We start from the raw sequence: 18,394 nt of genomic DNA on the forward strand, positions 1-18,394 counted from the left end.
TGAACAAATTACATTAGGGCTGAGGAGAGGACTCGGTGGAAAGACCGAGTGTAGAGAGAGAAAGAGATGGCGTCAGACTTAAATGTGTTGTTTCTAGTATTGTGCTGGGAGCATCACTAGAAGAGATCGCTGGGGTCCCTTGTAAAAAATTATTTTTTTAAATGAAAAATGTCCAGCCAAACTCTTTATGGGGTGGAATTCATTGGGAGCCGAGTGCTCATATTAGTGACTGGAGCTGGAGCACTAGCCTGCATCTCTCTCTCTCTCTCTCTCTGCTCTCCCTCCTCTTTCTCTCTAAGCAGATCAGTGAAAACCCTTTCATCCTGACCTGAAAATGGGAATGAGGGATAAAAACCAGAATGGGTTATGGGAAGGAGGGGAGGAATAAAAGCATAGGGAGGAAAATGGAGGGAGGAGAGGGAGCCTACAGAAAGGGAATGACTCACTGCCCAGTAATGTGTCCATTGTGGCTCTCAGCGTGGATGGGGGGGGGTTGATGTGTGTGTGACCGACCATGCACTCCCAGCACGCATTGGGAATGTTTAGCAAACACATGTTGTGCAGTGTTCTTTTGAGATCTCCCTGGAGAGTCCCATCTATAACACCCGGCCTGCTGAGTGGAGGGGGATGGAGGGAGGAGGAGAAGAATCTGTTTTTTAGGGAAAAGAAGAGTGGAGGAGGTAAACAACTAGCTCCGCATCACTAATCGCTCTCGGTCTCTCTACCTCCTCTACATTTTGTCCATCTTGATCCCTCTTTCTCCTCCTTATCCATCTCTTTTCCTGCTCTACAGATGTAGGCTCATAATTGGATCACCCTGTTGTACAGCAGGAAAAGGCACGTATTCAAGGTTTAAAAAAGGCTTCTAAAGTTTGTCATTTCCACTTAAAAATTTGATTTGACCTAACTAAAAGTGTATCGACCCCTACAAAAAAATGTCCATTAATTATATCCCAAGCAATTATTCACATGCCCTGTTGCTGCAGGATTATTTTCCTGCTGTGAGAAACTGGTCAAATGAAGATCCTACTTCTGTATCTTTCGTACACCTGTTCCCTCTCCTATCCCTGACTCCTTTACTTTCTCTCTTTTTCTTTCAGGTCTTGCTCTCCATCCCCCTTTTTTCCTCTCTCTCCTTTTCTTGTGAATATAGAAAGCTGGGCTGAGTGTGTAGATAGAGGCCCAGGGGATCAGGGCCAGGTTCCTATCGGCTTACCTGGCCAGCCAGGCAGAGGGAGAGTCAGGCCCACAAAAGCCCCGTTCGGTGCAGCCGAGCGCAGCTCCTTTATCCCCAGGTCCCCCCTCTCCAGTCTGGGAACGGCTCTCACGTTACCTACTCGCTCCCACAGAAAGAATAAGATGCTTTGTCTCCGAGCCCCCACCCGAGACCAGCCCCCTCCAACACATACAAGAACGAACACACCGATCCCACCAAACCAACTTAAATGCAGGCGCACACACACATGGAAATGAACACAGCCCTTGATTATTTCCCCCTGCAAGCATATGAGCTTATCCCTCTTTCCTACGCATAACCCTCCGGTTTCACAAGAGACGCCTCACAGGACTGGGCTGCTCGAAAAACAACCGGCAGGTGTTTCTGTGTACTATAATAGGTACAGTACCAGTCAAAAGTTTGGACACACCTACTCATTCAAGGTTTTTTTCTTCGTTTTTACTATTTTCATACATTGTAGAATAATAGCGACAACGTCCTACAAAACTATGAAATAACACATATGGAATCATGTAGCAACCACCAAGAAAAGTGTTCAACAATTCAAAGCATATTAGCCACCCCTTTGCCTTGATGACAGCTTTGCACTCTTTGCACGTGGTCGTTGTGTGGTGTATTGGTCAAGTTGTTACGATAAGTTATGAATGTGTCTCGTAAGGATCAATTCATATATGCTATAAATCGGGGCACCAGTCCGTTATTGACAATGACTTTTTAACCAGGCTTGACCCGCGACGCATCAGAGTTACACACTAAGACCAATTTAGAACAATAGTCACAACTGATTTATCTGAAGGTATATCTGATGAGCCTAATGTCAGATAAAGAAATGTCTACCGTTTTCTAAAAAGTTGTGTATCAGAGAAACACTCACGATAACAGGTCAAGCACAAGCGTTTAACACTAAAAAGCGTAAGGGTGAATGATGATAATTGCATTTAATACCGGATTTGTTTAATTCAGCAGGTTGTTTACCAGCAAATTGTAAAGGATAGAGGATAATGTTCTCAATTTGCACGGAGCAACATTTACATACTCAAGACTACACTTAATAGGTCACGCGGGTGCGTACTGCGAAAGAGTGTGGTCTGTGAATTGTGAGCGGCGCGAGCGACTTAAAAAGGGCAAGTCGGGGTTCAGCGATAATGTTAACGTTATGCTGTTATTTAACGTTAACCTAAAGCGCTACACATTAGAGAGAAATGGCAATTAGCTGTGTAGTTACTCTCAAGTGATGGAGTGGGGGGGGGTCAGATGATGCAGCAGCACTATCTGATCTTAACCCTTAACCCTTTAACCTTTTAACCTATCATTAACCCTGACCTCAACCTAACCCCCTTGCCTAGCTAACGTTAGCCGCCTCGTTAGCGTTAGCCACCTAGCTAATGTTAGCCAACATATTTTAGCAAATTCGTAACATTTCATACGAATTGTAATTCGTAACATATAGTGAATAATGTAATGAATAGGCCTGTTTTCTTAGGCTTGCCACTTTCTGCGGTCAAGAGGAAGTATCTGGATTTGAACTTTATTGCCATGTTGTATACGGGAGCAAAAATAATTCCAGCTTGGGCTCTTTGTTTAGAATATGTCATAGCCCTGGATCATGATAGCAGGCTGATTGGGACTATATGCTGGCCTTGATGGTCAAGCCTGGCACTTCAAAAAGTACTTTTTCTGGCCAGTAAGGTCAACCAGGGTTCCTGGACTGGAGGGAGTTGATAGGCCCCTGCACAAGGAGCTTGTTCTGATGTGACGTGAGGGTCCGTTCCTAAATGGAAATGAGAGACAAATGTTGATGCTAACTGGTGCTGACCCCCGCTTCAGTCCCTCTGGCCCTATGGCCTAACCTAGGAGGGTCAATTCATTAAAAAAAACTTTATTTAACTAGGAAAGTCAGTTAAGAACAAATTCTTTACAATGACGGCCTACCCCGGACGACGCTGGGCCAATTGTACTCCGCCCTATGGGACTCCCAATCACAGCCGGATGTGATACAATCTGGGTTCGAACCAGGGACTGTACTGAGATGCGGTGCCTTAGTCCGCTGCGCCACTCGGGAGCCCAGACTTTACACGTGTCTGTCTTAACATGGTACTCCAGGGGTGTATTCACTAGGAACCAAGAGGAAGCAAACATACCGAAACGGGGAGGGACTAATGTGAACTTGTCCCATAAGAAAAGCTTGTTTTCATTGCAAAACGTTTTCTATGAGTGTGCAATAATGAATACACCCAGTTCTGTTTTGGTCAGGATCAGTGTGTTTGTTTTCTGTCAGGGCTTGTGTGAATGAAGTCTGTGTTATTATAGCCTGTAGACCTGTTTATACACTACAAAACCAAAAGTATGTGGACATCTGCATGTCGAACATCTCATTCCAAAATTATGGGCATAAATATGGAAGTCCCTTCTTTGCTGGTATAACACCCTCCACTCTTCTGGGAAGGCTTTCCATTAAATGCTGTAACATTGCTGAGGGGACTTACCTCCATTCAGCCACGAGCATTAGTGAGGTAGGGCACTGATGTTTGGCGATTAGGCCTGGCACGCACTCTGCATTCCAATTCATCCCAAAGGTGTTTGATGGGGTTGAGTTCAGGGCTCTGTGCTGGTCAGTCAAGTTCTTCCACACCGATCTCAACAAACCATTTCTGTATGGACCTGTCTTTGTGCACGGGGGCATTGTCATGCTGAAACAGGAAAGGGCCTTCTCCAAACTGTTGCCACAAAGTTGGAAGCACAGAATCGTGTAGAATGTCATTATACGCTGTTGCGTTAAGATTTTAAGATATCCCTTTACTGGAACTAAGGGGCTGAGCCCAAACCATGAAAAACAGCCCCAGACCATTATTCCTCCTCCACCAAACGTTACGCTTGGCACTATGCATCGGGGCAGGTATCATTCTCCTGGCATCCGCCAAACCTAGATTCGTCCAGATGGTGAAGTGTGATTCATCACTCCAGAGAACGCGTTTCCACTGCTCCAGAGTCCAATGGTGTCGAGCTTTACACCACTCCAGCCGACGCTTGGCATGTCACATGGTGATCTTAGGCTTGTGTGCGGCTGCTCGGCCATGGAAATCCATTTCATGATGCTCCCAATGAACAGTTCTTGTGCTGACGTTGCTTCCAGAGGCAGTTTGGAACTTGATAGTGAGTGTTGCAACCGAGGATAGACGATTTATACGTGCTACACTCTTTAGCACTTGGTGGTCCAATTCTGTGAGATTGTGTGGCCTACCACTTCGCGGCTGAGCTGTTGTGGCTCCTAGATGTTTCCACTTCACAATAAGAGCACGTGGGCAGAAATTTGACGAACTGACTTGTTGGAAAGGTGTCATGTTGAAAGTCACTGAGCTCTTCAGTAAGGCCCTTCTACTGCCAATGTTTGTCTATGGAGATTGAATGGCGGTGTGCTCAAATTTATACACCTGTCAGCAACGGGGGTGGTTTAAATCGCCAAATCCTCTAATTTGAAGGGGTGCTCACATATGTTTGTATACAGTTGAAGTCTGAAGTTTAATACATTTAAACTCAGTTTTTCACAATTCCTGGCATTTAATTCAATAAAAATTCACCGTCTTAGGTCAGTTAGGATCACCACTTTATTTTAAGAATGTGAAATGTCAGAATAATAGTAGAGCGAATAATTTATTTCAGCTTTTATTTCTTTCATCACATTCCCAGTGGGTCAGAAGTTTACATATACTAATTGAGTGTTTGGTAGCGTTGCCTTTAAATTGTTTAACTTGGGTCAAACGTTTCAGGTAGCATTCAACAAGCTTCCCACAATAAGTTGGGTGAGTTTTGGCCCATTCCTCCTGACAGAGCTGGTGTAACCGAGTCAGATTTGTAGGCCTCTTTGCTCGCACATGCTTTTTCAGTTCTGCCCCTAAATTTTCTACAGGATTGAGGTCAGGGCTTTGTGATGGCCATTCCAATACCTTGACTTTGTTGCCCTTTAGCCATTTTGCCACAACTTCGGATATAAGCTTGTGGTCATTGTCCATTTGGAAGATCCATTTGCGACCAAGCTTTAACTTCATGACTGATGCCTTGAGATGTTGCTTCAATATATCCACATAATTTCCTCTCCTCATGATGCCATCTATTTTGTGAAGTGCACCAGTTCCTCCTGCAGCAAAGCACCCCCACAACATTGTGCTTCACAGTTGGGATTGTGTTCTTCGGCATGCAAGCCTCCCCCTTTTTCCTCCAAACATAACGATGGTCATTATGGCCAAACAGTTCTATTTTTGTTTCATCAGACCAGAGGACATTTCTCCAAAAAGTACGATCTATGTCCCCATATGCAGTTGCAATCCGTAGTCAGGCTTTTTTATGGCGGTTTTGGAGCAGTGTCTTCTTCCTTGCTGAGCTGCCTTTCAGGATATGTCGGTATAGGACTGGTTTTGACTGTGGATATAGATACTTTTGTATCTGTTTCCTCCAGCATCTTCACAGGGTCTTTGCTGTTGTTCTGGGATTGATTTGTACTTTTCGCACCAAAGTATGTTCATCTCTAGGAGACAGAACACATCGCCTTCCTGAGTGGTATGACGGCTGTGTGGTCTCATGGTTTTTATACTTGCGTACTATTGTTTGTACAGATAAACGTGGTACCTTCAGGCATTTGGAAATTGCTCCCAATAACGAACCAGACTTGTGGAGGTCTACAATTTATTTTCTGAGGTCTTGGCTGATTTCTTTAGACTTTCCCCATGATGTCAAGCAAAGAGGCACTGAGTTTGAAGGCAGGCCTTGAAATACATCCACAGGTACACCTCCAATTGACTCAAATGATGTCAATTAGCCTATCAGAAGCTTCTAAAGCCATGACATCATTTTCTGGAATTTTCCAAGCTGTTTAAAGGCACAGTCAATTTACATGAATGTAAACTTCTGACCCACTGGAATTGTGCTATAATCTTTAATAATCTGTCTGTAAACAATTGTTTGATTACTTGTCATGCACAAAGTAGATGTCCTAACCGACTTGCCAAAACTGTAGTTTGTTAACAAGAAATTTGTGGAGTGGTTGAAAAACGAGTTTTTATGACTCCAACCTAAGTGTATGTAAACTTCCAACTTCAACTGTATATAGTGTATATGGCTGTGTGTATTCTTATTTACACTTTGGATGTTTGTTTATACACTGTGTACAGTATGCTGTGTGTATTTTTATTGGTGTGTATGTCAAGCATGTTTGTGTATGCAATTCATATACAATGTGTGCATGTGGGCATCTTATATTCATGTGCTTGTTGTGTGTGTCATCAGTGTTTCCACTCCTCTCCCTCTCCTGTCCTGCTGGTTTACAGAGTGTGTTCTGGTATGCTCCAGCCACGTCAGGAATGTAAACCTGTGTGTCTTTCCATGCCCTACTCTCCATGACGAAGTTCAGACAGATCACTGCCTCATAGCTCCTTCCACCGACCAACCACGAGCCAGGGGAAAAATATTTGGGTTCACTGAACCCGAACATCCATAAAGAGCATTCCTTTCTGTGTGAGTCAGGTTGTTGATTATCTAGCAAACTAAGTGAATGGGAATACTAAGAATATATGTATTTTTAAATACCACGAAATATAGCTGTCTCTCGCTCCTTCTTCTTGTCCTTCATCTTTTAAAGACATGTATTTGTTCAAAACGTTTTGTTTTTTTGTCAACGACTCGCCACACTTCGTGCACTGCAGCTTAGCTGTAGCTTATGCTTTCAGTACTATATTCACTTTCTGATCCTTTGATCGGCTGCAAGAGCTCTGATAGGTTTGAAGATTTCCTCCGGAAATCGTCATAGTTAATGTGTACGTCTTCGGAAGGGTTTGAGAACCATGAGCCTCCATAGGTTTTGAATTGAAGTCAATATACCCAGAGGAGGACGGAAAATAGCTTTCCTCTGGCAACACCGTGGCGCTAGCCCAGAGGGTGCTGTTGAGACTATTGCAGATCTTTGTTGTGGAACAGTGTTTTGGTCAGTGTTTTGGTGACCTGAATATATTTAGTATAGTTTTATCTAAGAAAAAATATTACTTTTTAAAAATGTTTTACGATTTTTTTTTTTACTTCACTAAGTAGGAAGGTCCTCCCCTTCCTTCTCTGAGGAGCCTCCTCTGCATTACACAGCACTATGCCCATAGCCATGTATAGGGCAAACGTTAAAATCACATACTTAGTTTTAATATTCCTCTAACTTTTATAATAGGCTAGTAGTGAATCATTTGGTATCCTACACCTGTAGTCTCTGTTGTTCAACTCCAGGGTTTCCCCCTCTAAACTTGGGCCAGCTGTGTGTGTTTGCAGCCAGTCAAGCATTTAGGAGGCCTGAGCTTGTCTCTTCCTCTGTGTGTCTGTGTGTGTGGCAAGGCTGAGCGTGAGGATGCAGGAGGAATAATGCTCTCAGGGCTGTGACACAAACAGGAAGACTCTTACTGCCCTTTCTTGGACACTCTCTTCCAGAGAGAACTCTGACTTCCTGGCTTCCAGTATTGGGCCTTAAGTCTAGACTTTTTAGTTAGTGAGTTTGACTCTCTCTCCCAATGTGTGTGTTTGTATCAACTAGGACGTCAGCAGTTCTGCAGTGTTGGCAACAAGCTGTCACCCTCACACTTTTACATCTGATTTAGGGCATTAACAATAGGTGATTTTCATGCCTCCACCCTCCTCTCTCTTTCATGTGTATTTCATTCTCTCCCTCTCGTTCTCTCCCCCTCTTTTTATACTCTGACGTCCCCGGCCTGTGCTGTCACTCTTACCCTGCAGGTGCTGATTCGGGGCAAAGGGAGGACAAGATTAGATGACATTCCTGCCGTCGGTTTCATCCCTTCATCCCGTCACAGTGACCTCACAGGGTTAAAAAAATAGCCTGTGCCCAGCTAACGTGTTTGTTCTGCCACGCTGCCAACAGCAACACAAAATGAGAGCAGAAATTCCAGCGATGAGCCAAGCCGTTGTCAGGTGCCAACGAGGGCTGCGCATCGGCGTCTTTTACGACCCGGTCGCCGCGGCAACGCCTCATTAAACACCTGTCCCTGTTCCGGCGGGCAGTGCGGTTCACTTTCAGGTGCTCTGTTAGGCCCCGTTCGAAACAGGTCCCTGAACAGGGATGGTCCCCACTCCCCACAGCAGGACTTTCCACTTACCACCCTCTGCCTGTAGATACTCACACGCCCAGTGATGGGGTTTGGCATTGCTGCTGTTTTCAGCTGAAAAACGAGACATTTTAGTCTAAACAATGGCGGCTGTTTGAGGATGTTCTTCTTACCTTTTAGAAGAACAGGAGGACAAACCTGTCGCGAGAACCCTTCTGTTTCTGACTCTGTTTCGTAAAGCCGTGTCTGGTCATTGTACTGTGGAGCCTGTTCACAACGTAAGGCATGGAGTTACGTTATTGATTAAAAAGCGTCTTTTTAGGTCTTAGTTGCACAATATTTAGGAGGAGGATGAAAGGGGTATTCCTGTGTACCTGCTCGTAGATTATGTGTGAAAATGTCATCGCTTTGGCGATCTAATGGCTGTTCGGAATGGCTGGAGGTTTACACGGTACAGAGTGGATGGATCGTCCACCGGGAACAATCCCACATTGTTCTGGTGGCCCATCTGAATTTCCGCCAGGGTTTTTTACATGATAATCTTTGAGTGTGCATCTGTGGCTGAGTTCTTATCTCCGGTGATGAGACACTTCCTCCTGTGTGATTTGCTGTTGTCTCCACTTCCCCACCGCGCTCAAACACTTCTGCTCTCTCTGTGAGCTCAAAGAACTCTGTCCTCCACTCTCTGCGAGGTCATAGACACAGTCGTCCCTCTCACTCTCTCTCTCTGTGTGTCAGGTCATAGACCAGGTGTTCTCAAACTTCTTTCATCCACGACGCCATTTTGATATCTGAAAATTCTCGGGACCCCAACCATGTGAAACAAAATATGTAATTAATACTCAATGTTAACTTTTTATTTCATTTGGGGCTATGGTAGTCAATTGAAAAACATTCAAACAGTATTTCTGATTGTCTTCTCAACTCGCCATCACATGCTGTTAATGTGGGGCTATGACAGTCAATTGCAAATTTGTGTGACATAATGTCGCTTTATCTCACCACCACTAATGAGAGTGCTTGACGCATGTCACTTTGGCACTTCTCAAAGTCAGGGGGCGTGGTCAACAGTGCACACCTCATCTCTGCTGTCACATTGATCCAGGATGGATATTTGGTTTTACGGTGCTTTCAAGACAACTGGAAACTCGGAAAAATACGAGGTCAAATCATGACGCCAGTGATCTTTAGGTCAGAATGTCGGAGCTCTAAAAATAGGTAAGAGTTCCCGAGATGGAATTCCGAGTTGGATGTTCACTGAAGTCAAAAGTCTAAGATTTCCGAGTTCCCAGTTGTTTTGAATGCTGCACTAGTGCAGACGAGAGCACTGCTGAATCTAACTTCACACAGATATGAGCTGGCGAAGGGTACCATGAGTTTTAATGATCTGAAGGAGACTCTCTGGTTGAATTTTATCTTTTAGATTTCAATCGTTTTATATTTTTAAGGTTAACCACATTTCAATGATTTACAAATATATAAAATATATTTTTATTTGTTGAACACTTTTTTTTCTTTACAACATGATTCCATATGTGTTATTTCATCGTTTTGATGTCTCCACTATTCTACAATGTAGAAAATAGTAATAATAAAGAAGAACCCTGGAATGAGTAGGTGTGTCCAAACTTTTGACTGGTACTATGTACACTACCGTTCAAAAGTTTGAGATCACTTAGAATTGTCCTTTTTTTTAAAAGAAAAACACATTTTTTGTTCATTAAAATAACATCAAATTGATCGGAAATACAGTGTAGACATTGTTAATACTGTAAATTACTATTGTAGCTGGAAACGGCTGATTTTTAAAGGAATATTTACATTGGCGTACAGAGGCCCATTATCAGCAACCATCGCTTATTTACATTTACATTTAAGTCATTTAGCAGACGCTCTTATCCAGAGCGAATTACAAATTGGTGAATTCACCTTCTGACATCCAAGAAGGCTTATGTGTTCCAATGGCACGTTGTGTTAGCTAATCCAAATTCATAATTTTAAAATGCTAATTGATCATTAGAAAACCCTTTTGCAATTATGTTAGCACAGCCTAAAACTGTTATTCTCATTAAATAAGCAATAAAAATGGCCTTCTTTAGACTAGTTGAGTATCGGCATTTGTGGGTTCGATTACAGGCTCAAAATGGCCTAAAACAAAGAACTTTCTTCTAATACTTGTCAGTCTGTTCTTGTTCTGAGAAATTAAGGCTATTCCATGTGAGAAAATGCCAAAAACTGAAGACCTTGAACAACACTGTGTGCTACTCCCTTCACAGAACAGAGCAAACTGGCTGTAACCAGCATTTGTGGGTTCGATTACAGGCTCAAAATGGCCTAAAACAAAGAACTTTCTTCTAATACTTGTCAGTCTGTTCTTGTTCTGAGAAATTAAGGCTATTCCATGTGAGAAAATGCCAAAAACTGAAGACCTTGAACAACGCTGTGTGCTACTCCCTTCACAGAACAGAGCAAACTGGCTGTAACCAGAATAGGAAGAGGAGTGGGAGGCCCTGGTGCACAACTGAGCAAGAGGAAGGGTACATTAGTGTCTAGTTTGAGAAACCGATGCCTCACAAGTCTTCAACTGGCAGCTCCATTAAATAGTACACGCAAAACACCAGTCTCAACGTCAACAGTGAAGAGGCGACTCCGGGATGCTGGCCTATAGGAAGAGTTCCTCCGTCCAGTGTCTGTTCTTTTGCCCATCTTAATATTTTATTTTTATTGGCCAGTCTGAGATGGCTTTTTTATTGCATCGCTGCCTAGAAGGCCGGAATTCCGGAGTTACCTCTTCACTGTCGACTTTGCACCTGCCAGGTGTGTTATGTATGGTATGTAAGTATCAGACCTTATTTTATATCCCCCCAAAACACCTTCAAAAACACCTTTCATTTCCCAATAGGGTCTCTGTCCAATGAACCATGCACGTACGTATATACATATGTACATACATACGTACATACATACAGTTGAAGTTAGAAGTTTACATACACTTAGGTTGGAGTGATTAAAGCTTCTTTTTTTTTCAACCACTCCACAAATTTCTTGTTAACAAACTATAGTTTTGGCAAGTAGGTTAGGACATCTACTTTGTGCATGACACCATTTTTCCAACAATTGTTTACAGACAGATTATTCCACTTATAATTCACTGTATCACAATTCCAGTGGGTCAGAAGTTTACATACACTAAGTTGACTGTGCTTTTAAACAGCTTGGAAAATTTCAGAAAATGATGTTATGGCTTTTGTTAGGCTAATTGACATCTATTGAGTCAATTAGGTGGTGTACCTGTGGATGTATTTCAAGGCCTACCTTCAACCTCAGTGCCTCTTTGCTTGACATCATGGGAAAATCAAAAGAAATCAGTCAAGACGTTCATCTGTACAAACAATAGTACGCAAGTGTAAACACCATGGGACCACGCAGCCGTCATACCGCTCAGGAAGGAGAAGCGTTCTGCCTCCTAGAGATGAACGTACATTGGTGCGAAAAGTGCCAATCAATCCCAGAACAACGGCGAAGGACCTTGTGAAGATGCTGGAGGAAACGGGTACAAAAGTTTGCAGTGGTCTTAAAAATCATACAATGAGATTTTCAGGAATTTATTTTTCTCATTTTGTCCGTCATAGTTGAAGTGTACCTATGATGAAAATGACAGGCCTCTCATCTTTTTAAGTGGGAGAACTTGCACAATTGGTGGCTGACTAAATACTTTTTTGCCCCACTATATATATATATATATACAGCATATAATCATATGGATTTTGGAAGGTTCATATCACATGACACCTAGTTTGGGAAGTGCTGTCACAGACACAGTTCCTCTCTCTCTGGTCATTGATGCAGTTGCTCTCGCTCTCTGTGTGTGAGGTCATACAGAAGATGCTGTCCCTTTGTCTCTGTGAGGTCATAGACCAGGGATCATCAACTAGCCGGACAATTTTGTCTTGAGTGTATAGATGGGGGGGGGGGGGGGGTGAATCAAGACAAGATAATAATATATATTTAGGGCCTCCTGAGTGGCGCAGCCGTCTAAGGCACCCGAGAACACTCAGGTAACCTGCCTAAATGACTACTGACCCGTAGCACTCACGTCTGTGGCCATGAAGTGCTTTGAAAGGCTGGTCATGGCTCACATCAACACCATTATCCCAGAAACCATAGGCCCACTGCAATTTGCATACCGCCCAAGCATATCCTCAGATGATAGTCTCTACGCTGCCCTTTCAAACCTGGACCAAAGGAACACCTATGTAAGAATGCTATTCATTGACTACAGCTCAGCGTTCAACACCATCGTTCCCTCAAATCTCATCACTAAACTAAGGACCCTGGGAGTAAACACCTCCCTTTGCAACTGGATCCTGGACTTCCTGTTGGGCCGCCCCCAGGTGGTAAGGGTAGGTAACAACACATCTGCCACACTTATCCTCAACACAGGGGCCCCTCAGGGGTGCGTGCTCAGTCCCCTCCTGCACCGCCAGGCACGACTCCAACACCATCATTAAGTTTGCCGATGACACAACCGTGGTAGGCCTGATCACCGACAACAACAAGCCTATAGGGAGGAGGTGAGAGACCTGACTGTGTGGTGCAAGGACAACAACCTCTCCCTCAACATGATCAAGACAAAGTCGATGATTGTGGACTACAGGAAAAGGAGGACGAAGCACGGCCCCATTTTCATCGATGGGGCTGTAGTGGAGCAGGTTGTCATCTTCAAGTTCCTTGGCGTCCACATCACCAACAAACTAACATGGTCCAAGCACACCAAGACAGTCGTGAAGAGGGCAAGACAAAACCTATTCCCCTTCAGGAGACTGAAAAGATTTGGCATGGGTCCTCAGATCCTCAAAAGGTTCTTCAGCTGCACCATCGAGAGCATCCTGACTGGTTGCATCACTGCCTGGTATGGCAACTGCTCGGCTTCCGACCACAAGGCACTACAGTGGGTAGTGCGTATGGCCCAGTACATCACTGAGGCCAAGCTTCCTGCCATCCAGGACCTCTATACCAGGCGGTGTCAGAGAAGGTCCTAAAAATCCATCCACCCTAATCATAGACTGTTATCTCTGCTACCGCATGGCAAACGGTACCTGAGCACCAAGTCTAGGTCCAAGATGCTTCTAAACAGCTTCTACCCCCAAGCCACGAGACTCCTGAACATGTAATCAAATGGCTGCCCAGACTATTTGTGTGTGTATGTGTGTATGTGATATATATATATATAGACTGCAAATTGACCACAAGAAGCCCAAACAGATATATATTTTTTGACTAAAACATAATAATTTCAAACCTTGATTACATTTGGGGATATTGCCCTGTGTAGGGTACCGTCTTTCGGATTGGACCTTAAAACGGGTGTCCTGACTCTGTGCTCTTTCAAAATCCCATGGCGCTTATTGCAAGAGTAGGCGTGTTCACCCCGTGTTCACCCTGTCATAGCTAAATTCCCAACCTGGCCACATTCCATCATTGCCACCTAATCATTCCCAATTGGCATGTATCACTCCTCACCTCTCCACCTGATAGCTGATGTGTGGTGATCGTTCTGGCACAAAATGGTTGCCGTGCAGCACTGATTTGTGCTCTAAACAGTGATGGTGAATGAGGTGAGTTTCCCTCTACTATTTAAAGTGCTTTGATTACCTCTGTAGGAAAGTGCTACATAAATCGAATCAATTGTTATTATTTGTGTACGATCAAATGTTTCTCTATTATGCTTGGGAATACTTGTAACATATATCCAAAATTGAGACCACTTGGAGCTGATTTCCTGATATTTTTATAGTCTTATGTCCAACAGAGAAAATTCTATAAAACAACAATAATTATTATTATTTGCTCTGAAAACTTGGGGGGGGGCAAATAAAACCACCTGCTTGCCACAGACTGATTAGAAAGGGACTTTGACGTTATAAACAGTTCCTCTTTCTGTGATTTCATATACACAGTCCTTTCTGTTGCTGCGAGGCCATGGTGTCAAGCACTTGTAGAATGCTATGAATGCTCTAAATGAGAGTTTGTCCTAGGAGAGGTCACCACAAAAACCCTCACGTTTCAACGTTCACCCGGGTCGTAGGTCATAGTGGGGGGCTGTAGCTTTTCGAGCATGTCTTTTCTCGCCACCTCAGCGCGAGGCTAGGCGGTCGTATATGGACCGCGTTGACAGCATGTTGAGCTGCAAGGGAGGAAGTTGTGGTGAGGATGTAAAAAAAAATAGAACCCTAAGTCGGACCGCCCCCCTCTGCGCTGCGCTTCACACCTAGACAGGCTATTTATAACTCGCCTAACTCTGAAGCCCTCTGGTGCGTCTAGCAACGAAGTAGAGGGCTCCTCAAAGGGCGGAAACGGACGTTGGCGGTGGTCGTGTGTATTATTGTCATTGTGATATAGTTGACTCAGCCTGATTACTTGCTAGTGTGGTGTAGTGTTGAAGTATCATGTGTAATAGATGAAGCGATACACTGAAAGATATCTGTCCCACTCTGATCCCTCTCAGGGATACCGCTTTAATAAATGTTTGGGAGTTGACTATAGAATACTACAGTACTTACTATAGAATTCTACATACTGTGGTATCCCTTGATCGTGTAGTGCTTTCTATATAAATCAAATCGATTGTTATTATTTGTGTACGGTATTCTACAGTATAATACTCAATTCTATACCACACACTGTAGTTTCCCTTGATCATGTGTAGTACTTACTATAGAATGTTGTAGAATATTGTAAAATACTATAGTAAATACAACAGTAGTATCCGTTTAAAAAAAAACACTGTAGTAAATACTACAGTAATGTCTGCAAAAAGACAAGTTTGCAAAAACACTACACTTTTTTAAACTGTAGTAAATACTACAGTATTTAATTTGCATATGCCCTGCCCATTCCCCTCCCCCATATCCCAATTTGTGCCACCTGTAAGTGAGAAACCTACATGCCAAGTATAGACAATATACTGTGTTCCCTACAGGTTATAGAAAAGAGAATCATCTCTTTTAGCATTTCTCCAGTAGGTTTCCTCAAGGAGAAAGTCCCCCACTTCTTTGTCAAAGATTATAAAACAGAAACACTATAGTGTATACTACAGTCTGCAAGAACACTGCAGTGAATACTATAGTATTTTTTGTAAATATGGAAATGACCATAGTTGTGACATGGTTCTGACATGCCTCATTTCCCAACAGCATGTCGTGTTCCAATAACATTTAATCCCATCGTGTTCTACCGTATGATCACATGGTCTTGATATGTCTGGTCAATCCAAGACGGGAGCGTAAGGAAAACCAATTTAGGGCTCGATTTGTTCCGTATCTTGTTGTAGCTCCATTTTAAAAAGCTGCGTTCCCGCTGTAACGGAGACTGCATTTTCCGGTAAAAGCTGCACGTGTTGGCTCAATCGGAAATTTGCCTCACCTTTTTTCATTTCAATCGCCCGATAACACCGATTTGAATCAAGCCCTTAGCCTCAAGAGACAACAGAGAGAGAGAGAGAAAAGAATGGCGAGAAAAGATGATGTCAAGAGAAGCCACATTCTGAGACTGTGCAGCAGGACAAAGACCTCTCTGCCAGAGGCTACTGAATACAGCCCGGATCACATCAGACGGCCAGGAGGTCAGGCGGTAACACTGTTCAAAGAAACAAGGAAGCAGTAAAACAAACAGATGGCAGTGCAGCTCTGTGGAGCGTGACATCATTGTGTTTGAATGGAAAATATTGTGTATGAATAGAATATATTGTTCTCTGAGCTCCCATTTCACTCTCAGAGACTTCTCCATGACACCCAGCCTATTCATTTGTGTGTACAGCGTGTGTGTGTGTGTGTGTGTGTGTACCCTTGACGTCACTGTTTGTTTTGACTGCTGATGTTTTTGATATTTTTTTGATGTGTGTGTATTTTCATTACTGGTGTTTGGACAATCTACCCTCTGCCCAAGATAAAGATTCTTGTGGTTATTGACGGTGGCGACCTGGTGGACACCTGGCGAAAGGGATAATGTGCAGTCTGTAGGGCTGGCTACTATACGGACTACTATAGGGTCCTCTTTCTACCCTTCTACTCTCTGTGCGACTCGAAACAGAGTCCAGTCAGTGAGAATAGAATGAATACAGCCTTGTCCCACATCCTGTACAATCGAGTGAGCTAAAATAAATCAATCTCTGCTTTTCTGTTGAGTCACCCGACTAATATCTACCTCAAATTAGTCCTTTTGGAAGTTTTTCTTGGTAAGCCCTTCTCTTGTTCCAGATCTGTATTTTTTTTGCCTTTTTTTTTTGCCTTTTCCTACTCCATTGTCAATCCGAACATGTTTGGCATGACAAATCCTCATGGAGTTGGCAAGAGAGCCGAAACAGACTAGTGCCCAGGCTAGGAGGAGGCCAAACCCAGAAATCCTGGAGACTATGATCGTCTTAACATTTTAAACCCAGCAGCAGAGCCCTTCCAGCCAGTAGCCAGTCCAGACAGAACTCTCTCCCCTCAGTCACAGCCAACAGCAACGTTAACTTCAACTGCTAATAGAGGGAATGAACCCACCTCACCGGTGGACACATTTCTCCCCATGTTTGTTTGGCTTCTGAATGACTGGCTGCAGGAAGAGGTCAGAGCCAGCGGAGGAGGTAGAGCGGAGTCACTATATGGCCATGCTAGAAAGGAGAAACGTGGCAAATTGGCAATGGTATCATGGCTTATTAGTGATGGGTTCTGACTTCTAAACTTGAACTATGAAATATCCTTTGTTCACGGTACTGCGGGAGAGCAGGGGAATGCAGGAGGTTTTACGTTCTGTCGGAACCTGTTGTTGTTAGACATCAGGGGTCTTATGGAAAGGAGAAGGGCCACAGTCTGGTTTCTACGCCAGAAGTGAATGGTTATCTGTAGGAGGGATGTATATGGCGGGGTTGGATATGAGCCGTGGTTGCGGTCACTGATAAAAGTAGAGAGCTGTGGGTCAGTGAGGAATGGGGGGGGGTGTGAGGTCAGGTCACATGAAGGGATACGGAACAGTTTATTACCCACGTCACTTAATTTCCTGTCGAGCAACAAAGGTTTTTATGGTCAGAGAAGAGGAGGAGACTTCGCCTAAAGTGGGGTCTATATACTTGTGCTGTTGGGAACACGTTTGTGTATGCTCAGCTGTCTGGCCCAGTGAGCGACTAAACCTGGTTTGAGCCTTTTCTTTTATAGTTGTCCGTTAGTTTTTTAAAACTCTGTTTTAGAATCTAACAGTTAGTTAGATGGCCATGCTAGACAGGATAAACAGAGCAAATTGGCAATAGCATCATTGCTTATTAGCGACAACCAGAGGTATTTCATCTAGATTTACTGGGGTTGGAAGGAGTGGTTGGAAAGGCCCCTAAAGCCCTGGCGTCCTGATGGGATGGATGCATGTCAGGTGTTTTACCTTGGGCTGGGCAACTCTGGGTAGTAGCTCATTCTGAAGCAGGAATAGCAGGAGAGCAGAGGATGACGGTGATAGAAAGAGGAGACAGGAGGCAGAGAGAGCGGAGGAGTCAGGAAAGAGGGGAGGCGAGAGAGAGTAGAGCGGGAGAAACGTAGGAAGGGGGGAGGAAAAACAAAGGAGGAATATGGCAGGATCGTGAGAGAGAGAGAGGGAGGGAGAGGAGGGCCTCCGTAATTTACCAGTCAGTCATAATGAAGGCATTGGCCTGAGGAGGAGCTGGCGGGAAACCTAATCCTTGGCAACACAAAGACGCTTGCTAGAGACACAGCCCTGTCTCCAGGCAAGCTAACGAACTCTATCTGCCAGTAGCTATGATTGCACCCACTCCCATTGTCTGAATACATTACTGTACAAACAACACTTGTGCAAATAAATACTCACATAGCCTCCTTGCATTTAGATACAGACTGCTTAGAATCGCAGTATACTATGCTGCTCATACGCTATGCTAAACCAGATACTGGGAAAGAGAGGATGTGCTGTTACCCCCACCACAAGACATTCCACTAAAAAGTAGAAGACTTAAGGCCAGTGAAAAGGGAGGTTTGGTTGCGTCATCTATCCTACGTGCCATTCAATGCTACGTCGTTGC

At 43.9% G+C, this 18,394-nt stretch overlaps 1 protein-coding gene and 1 non-coding gene across 2 annotated transcripts in view; both read left to right on the forward strand.

The window, feature by feature from the left end:
- LOC135546112 (serine/threonine-protein kinase D2-like) overlaps positions 1-18,394 on the forward strand; it is a 58,477-nt gene that overhangs the window by 11,479 nt on the left and 28,604 nt on the right. The window lies entirely within an intron of this gene.
- Positions 15,320-15,376, forward strand: LOC135546765 (U7 small nuclear RNA). The gene has a single exon (XR_010456625.1). It is a non-coding gene; the product is annotated as a U7 small nuclear RNA (small nuclear RNA).

Source organism: Oncorhynchus masou, chromosome 9 (assembly GCF_036934945.1).
Source record: "Oncorhynchus masou masou isolate Uvic2021 chromosome 9, UVic_Omas_1.1, whole genome shotgun sequence".
Classification (NCBI taxonomy): domain Eukaryota; kingdom Metazoa; phylum Chordata; class Actinopteri; order Salmoniformes; family Salmonidae; genus Oncorhynchus; species Oncorhynchus masou.